The sequence below is a fragment of the Muntiacus reevesi genome, chromosome 1 (genome assembly GCF_963930625.1).
Source record: "Muntiacus reevesi chromosome 1, mMunRee1.1, whole genome shotgun sequence".
Classification (NCBI taxonomy): Eukaryota; Metazoa; Chordata; class Mammalia; order Artiodactyla; family Cervidae; genus Muntiacus; species Muntiacus reevesi.
The window spans coordinates 192297788-192304511 of NC_089249.1; positions in this window are offsets into that span (position 1 = coordinate 192297788).

The following is a 6724-nucleotide window of genomic DNA, read 5'->3' on the forward strand; positions in this document are numbered from 1 at the left end:
CTAATAAAAATAAATGGAAAAAAAAACGAAAAGAAAAGTTTAAGACCAAAGCCTGTTCTCAAATGCTATGTTGGTCCTCTTATACCAGCTTTTCAAGTCATTCTTCCTTATTCTTCTCCTACATTCACCTTCCTGAAGGCAACTCAGGTCTTCATTTCTCCTGACAGGTCAAAACATGATGTAGTTTGGGAAAAATCAAAAGGGGAAAAGCTAAACTCTAATATCAGAAAAATAGGGTAAAAAGTATACTTTCCATCTTGGGCAGGAAAGCTGGTAACCCCTGACAAACAGTGGTAAAATATTTAACCTTGTTTCTTGGGGTTGAGACTATGTACCTCTTGATATTTGCCAATAAAATACTTCATAAGAAAAGAAAAACAATACATGAATAGTTTGTATATCTGTAAAGTTGTTATATTAATTGAACTGGACTCAGAGTTGCTCTGATAGCTCAGTTGGTAAAGAATCCACCTGAAATATCAATAACCTCAGATATGCAGGTGACACCACCCTTATGGCAGAAAGTGAAGAAGAACTAAAGAGCTTCTTGATGAAAGTGAAAGAGGAGAGTGAAAAAAAAAAGTTGACTTAAAACTCAACCTTCAGAAAGCAAAGATCATGGCATCCAGTCCTATCACTTCATGGCAAATAGATGGAGAAACAGTGGAAACAGTGACAGACTTTATTTTGGGGGGCTCCAAAATCACTGCAGATGGTAACTGCAACCATGAAATTAAAAGACACTTGCTCCTGGAAGTAAAGCTATGACCAAACCAGACAGCATATTAAAATGCAGAGACATTACTTTGCCAACAAAGTCCATCTAGTCAAATCTATGGTTTTTCCAGTAGTCATGTATGGATGTGAGAGCTGGACTATAAAGAAAGCTGAGCACCAAAGAATTGATGCTTTTGAACTGTGGTGCTGGAGAAGACTCTTGAGAGTTCCTTGGACTGCAAGGAGATCTAACCAGTCAATCCTAACGGAAATCAGTCCTGAGTATTCATTTGAAAGACTGAGGCTGAAGCTGAAACTCCAATACTTTGACCATCTGATGTGAAGAACTGACTCATTGGAAAAGACCCTGATGCTGAGAAAGATTGAAGGCAGAAGGAGAAGGGGACGACATAGGACAAGATGGTTGTATGGCATCACTGACTCGATGGATATGAGTTTGAGTAGGCTCCAGAAGTTGGTGATGGACAGGAAAGCCTGGTGTGCTGCAGTCCATGGGGTTGCAAAGAGTCAGACACGACTGATTGACTGAACTGAATGGAACTGAACTGAAGTACATTCATTTGTTTCACTACATAAAATGAGCATAGTATATCCTGAGGGATAAGCTTAGTTTTCAGTTAAGGAAATTTTTGTACCATCCTTCATAATACACAAATGAGAATTTACAAAACATATATGCACACATTATTGTTTCAATTGTAAAAATTGAAACCTGTACAATTTTACTATTAATTACTTGTAATTGTTTTCCTGATGGAAAAATCAGACAAGATCAAGTGCACATTCTGATTTTCAAAATTAAATCAAAAAGATTCCTGAAATCTGACTAGCAATAGTTCTTCATGATAGAGCCATGTGAAAATTCCCAGTTTGTATAGCCACTGTTATTTCCATGTGTCAAATTTTCAAAATGGGCTGGAAAATGCATTACCATTCATAGAAAACCTTATGGCCCATAATATGTATGCAAAAAGTCCCCTGCAAACCATTTGATGCTTTCTGCTAACTCATAGATGGACCCATCAAATCACACTAGGATGAATCCATCGTTCTATTTACTTACATTTGTTCATCTGGGACTAAAGCAGGTTTGGAAAGAAAGCAATAAGTTGTTGCACTCTGGTGGGACAGAGCCCTGGGATGGGAATCAGCAGACCTTTGACTGAGTCCCACATTTTTCACCTGCTAAACATGGAGTTTGTGGAAATCTCCCCACCTCTAGGCACTGGTACTCCTTACATTGAAGTTGGGTGAATAACATCCACTTGTAGGAGATGTGGGTTATCAAGGAAGGAGAAATTTCCCCTTCTTCCCTCTTGGGTTCTTGTGCATGGAATAATAATAGCATCAACACAAGACAGATAAATAGGAGAAAAAGAAACACATTTTAATTCATGCACATGGAGGTTTCATAGAAATGGGACTTAAGAAGTGTCCAGAGCAGGTAACTTTTATACTTCTTAGAGAAAGAAACAATAAATTGGTGAGGAATTGGCAGGACAAAGAATCTTAGTATTTGGGTGCTTAATCAGTGAAGAATCTAAATAGTTTGGGCTTGGGGTAGTAAATTAAAGAGAAATAGAGTATTGTATATACAGGTTTCTAGGCTCCAAATTCTCCATCTCTGATGATAAGTGGGTCCTTCTATCTCCAAATGCAGGGAGTACACTTTTCATAAGAGAGATTCATTTCCTACTTTCATGGAGACAGAGAAGGACAGAGTTTCCTTCTTATATCAGCTTCTCCAGAAAAAACTTCAGTTCATACCAATCAATACATCATTTTGGTATATTTTGGGGTGACCCATCTTTATCCCCTGGAGGAGGACATGGCAACCCACTCCAGTATTATTGCTTGGAGAATCCTATAAACAGAGGAGCCTGGTGGGCTACAGTCCATGGGGTTGCAAAGAGTCCGACACGACTGCAGCGACTTAGCATACAGCACATCCTGATCCTCAATAGTGGCCTTTAACAGAGGTCAGTGCTTAATAAATATTCAATTGTGATTCTTAAATCAGAATTTGAGACTTCCCTGGAGTAGTTAGGCGTTGATGAAGTACAATCCTAATAAAAGTTTAATAATCTTATATTCTTTCCTATAGCAGAGGCACAAAAAAGTATCATGGTTCAGGGAAGTCTTTCATAAAATGAGTGGAGATCCTAAAATATGTCTCAGGCCACACAATCAGATTAATTCCCCACACCTTTTTTCTTTCTCTCTGGCTCTATCTTTTTTTTCTAAGAAGGGCTGTTCATTTTCTTTCTTTCTTTTTTTTTTTTTCATTTTTTTCTTTTTTTCCCATTTTTTTTTTTATTAGTTGGAGGCTAATTGCTTTACAATATTGTAGTGGATTTTGTCATACATGGAGGGGGATCAGGATGGGGAATACATGTAAATCCATGCCTGATTCATGTCTTTTTAATTTTTAATTGGAGGATAATTGTCTCACAATATTGTGCTGGCCTCTGCCACACATCAGTGTGAATCAGCCATAAGTATACATATGTCCCCTCCCTCTTGAGCCTCCCTCTTACCTCCCACCCCATCCCACCCTTCCAGGTTATCACAGAACACCTGATTTAAGCTCTCTGCATCATATAGCAAATTCCCACTAGCTATCTATTTTACATATGGTAATTTCTTTTAGGATCCAGTGTTGTGTTTTTTTTTTTTTAATAATCTCATGTTTTAAATTGTATTAAATGGAAACTAATAATTCTTGTAGAAAGTGACACAGAGAATTACAAACACTGATTCAACTATTGTCTAGTCCTATAAGATTTCACTGGAAGGAATGGCAAAATAAGCAGGAAAGTGTCCAGCGTGTGGAAGTCATGTTGCCCACACTCTTTCTGAGAACCAAAGAAAGGTCTATTTAATATTTTAACAGAGAGTTTTGTTCTTGTATCTTGTTCTGTGCCAAGCAAGGGGAGGCTCTGAGAATTCAAGAAATGAGGGAAACTCAGATGTGTCCCACCAGGCACTCAACTCTACTTGCAGAATAAAAATAAAATGTTCAGACTTCCCTGGAGGTCCGGTGGTTAAGAATTTGTCTACCAATGCAGGGGACACAGGCTCAGTCTCTGGTCCTGGAAACTCCCGCATGCCTCGGGGCAATTAAGCCCATAAGCCACAACTCCTGAAGCCCACACACCCTAGAGCACCTGCTCTGCAATGAGAGAAGTCATCACAATGCGAAGCCCATGCACCACGGAGAGTACCCCTACTTGCCGCAACTAGGAAAAGCACATATAGCCGCGAAGACCCGGTGTAGCCATAAATAAATAAATAAATAAATTGTAAAAAAAATATTCTCTCAGGATTTAGGGGAAAAGAAACTTCTGATCGCAGCATATGGCACTTAGCCTTGATGCTGCTGCTGCTGCTGCTGCTGCTGATAAAGATACCTAGCTTATTTATTTATTTTTTCATTTCTTCTTATTAGTTGGAGGCTAATTGGGGCAAGATACTGAATTCTTATCTCTAAAATTAATTGATTTGGAACTAGTGAATTCTTATGTGAATTAAGAATTAGGTTTTATATATATATATATATATATATATATATATATATATATATATATATATACATACATAGTCATTTATCTTTATTAGTTGGAGGCTAATTACTTTACAATATTGTAGTGGTTTTTGTTGTACATTGATGAGGTACCATCACACGCCAGTCAGGATGGCTGCTATCCAAAAGTCTACAAGCAATAAATGCTGGAGAGGGTGTGGAGAAAAGGGAACCCTCTTACCCTGTTGGTGGGAATGCAAACTAGTACAGCCACTATGGAGAACAGTGTGGAGATTTCTTAGAAAACTGGAAATAGAACTGCCATATGACCCAGCAGTCCCACTCCTGGGCATACACACTGAGGAAACCAGATCTGAAAGAGACACGTGTACCCCAATGCTCATTGCAGCACTGTTTATAATAGCCAGGATATGGAAGCAACCTAGATGCCCATCAGCAGACTAATGGATTAGGTTATATTTTTAAAATTTGTAACTGCTAGATATGCTTTGGAAATAAATACCTAAGTGAAACTCAAAAAAAAAAAAAAAAAAAAGATACCTGGTTTACTGCCGGGAGCCAGCACACGAGATCCCACCCATGACAAGGTCGTGAGGAGGAGACCTGACAAGCAAGGCAGATCAGGACTTCGGGGATTTTGAAAAGCTGCCCCAGTGCTCACCTTAAAGATGATCTCTGTCTTTCTGATGCTTACTATATTAGACTACTCCCTAATTTCTGTGACACAGGTAGAAGGCCTTCCCCGATCTCTCTCCAAACAGAATCAACTTAGAACTTTAATTAATATGTCCGCTGGATGGTGGTATCCTATAAGATTATCCAGGATGAAAGGAGTGTTTCAATTTAGACCCCTTTGCTGGCATTCTAGCCTGCTTGGCAAATGCGTACTAATGCACATGACTGCTCACAACACCTTAATCATAAATAGCATAAAGAACCTGATCACACAAAAGGCCCTAATAGGTACAGAGCCCTTCCTGGGTGAGGAAGCCCTATTAGAGAACATAAAATATTATTCTAAAAGTGGTTATAGTTAAAGATTTAGAATAATAAGAGTTTAGAATTGTTCACTTTTAACCAGGAATGCTAAACAGGGGCTGCCTCACTGGAGCTGCAGAGTCTTTGTGTGGTAAACCTTTTAGATACATTTAACTGATAACTTCTGCAAAAGGACTGATCTTTGTGTTCATTAAAGAATAGATTACGGAAAACAGCTTTGCATTCACCTAGGTCATAAAATGTCAATAGGCCCCAAGGCCAGAAGATAATGTACAAGACCCTCATAAACAAAGAAGCATGCAGAAAACACCCTGGTTTCATGAAGAACAAGCTGATGTAATGTTAAACTCTCTTCCCCTTAGAAATGTACTAATTTAGGGTATAAAAGCCACGGTAAAAAATAAAGCATTGCCAGACTCTGCCAGACCCTGCCAGACTCTGCTGCACCCCCCGTCTGGTCTCTCTCTCTCTCTCTTTCTCTTTCCCCCTCGCAGACTTGGCCCTATGAAGGCTGGTCTCACATCTCTCTCTCGCCGACGCCATTCATCCTGAGGGTATCCCCTGGATCCTGCCGAGGCTGGACCCCAGCAGTTTACTCTGGTATTGCTATAATGCATCCTTCACACATTTAGTCACATGCTTAATACTGATTTTGTTTAATTCTTATGCACCACAGTTCTATCGACTGATAGCAATTTAGATGACAACATTCAGGCTGAAAGATATTAAGATCTTTCTCAGTGTCATTTAAATACATACAGCAGATATGACTCAAAATTGACTGTGAGTCTCTGAGGCCTGTGCGCTGAACTTTTCCACTGTTTGTGTCCACTTCAGAGAGTTTAAGTAGGGGATCAGAGGTGTCTCCCAAACGTTCTAAGGTATACCTTTAAACTATTTCTTGTTTCTTACCTAAGAATAAAGTCCAACACCCTCACTCTGTACTCCCTTAGAGATCAAGAGGATATAAATTACAAGAATGAAGGAATAAGTGGAAACAGAAAAAAAATCCAAGAGCTGGCTCAAGAGAGAGAACCGTCTTGAATCCTTATAAACAGAATCTTTGTGGGATTCCCACCCTCAGCTCAACCTTTTTTCCTACAGTTGATGCAGCAGTACCACCCCTGCTTTCCACTATGTCTACCATGAACCTCCAAAGGAAAGAGTCCAGTGAGCAGGACATCTCTGCCTAGGATGAAAGGAAAAAAGTTTGCTTTTTGCTATCTTTGTAGTGGGTTGATAAAACTTCTTAAAGATGTTGCAAAACCTAAACATTTGTGAAGGGTTGATTTCTCATCAGATCCTCATAAGTATACTCTTATGGATACTTGAGAAATTTAGGACCAAGGTCACGTCTGAAACCTAAAGTTGGCCTTTTATGACAATTTCAGAATTTTCAAGTCAATTTGCCCTTTTAGAGGACTGCATTTCTTCTAAATTCAG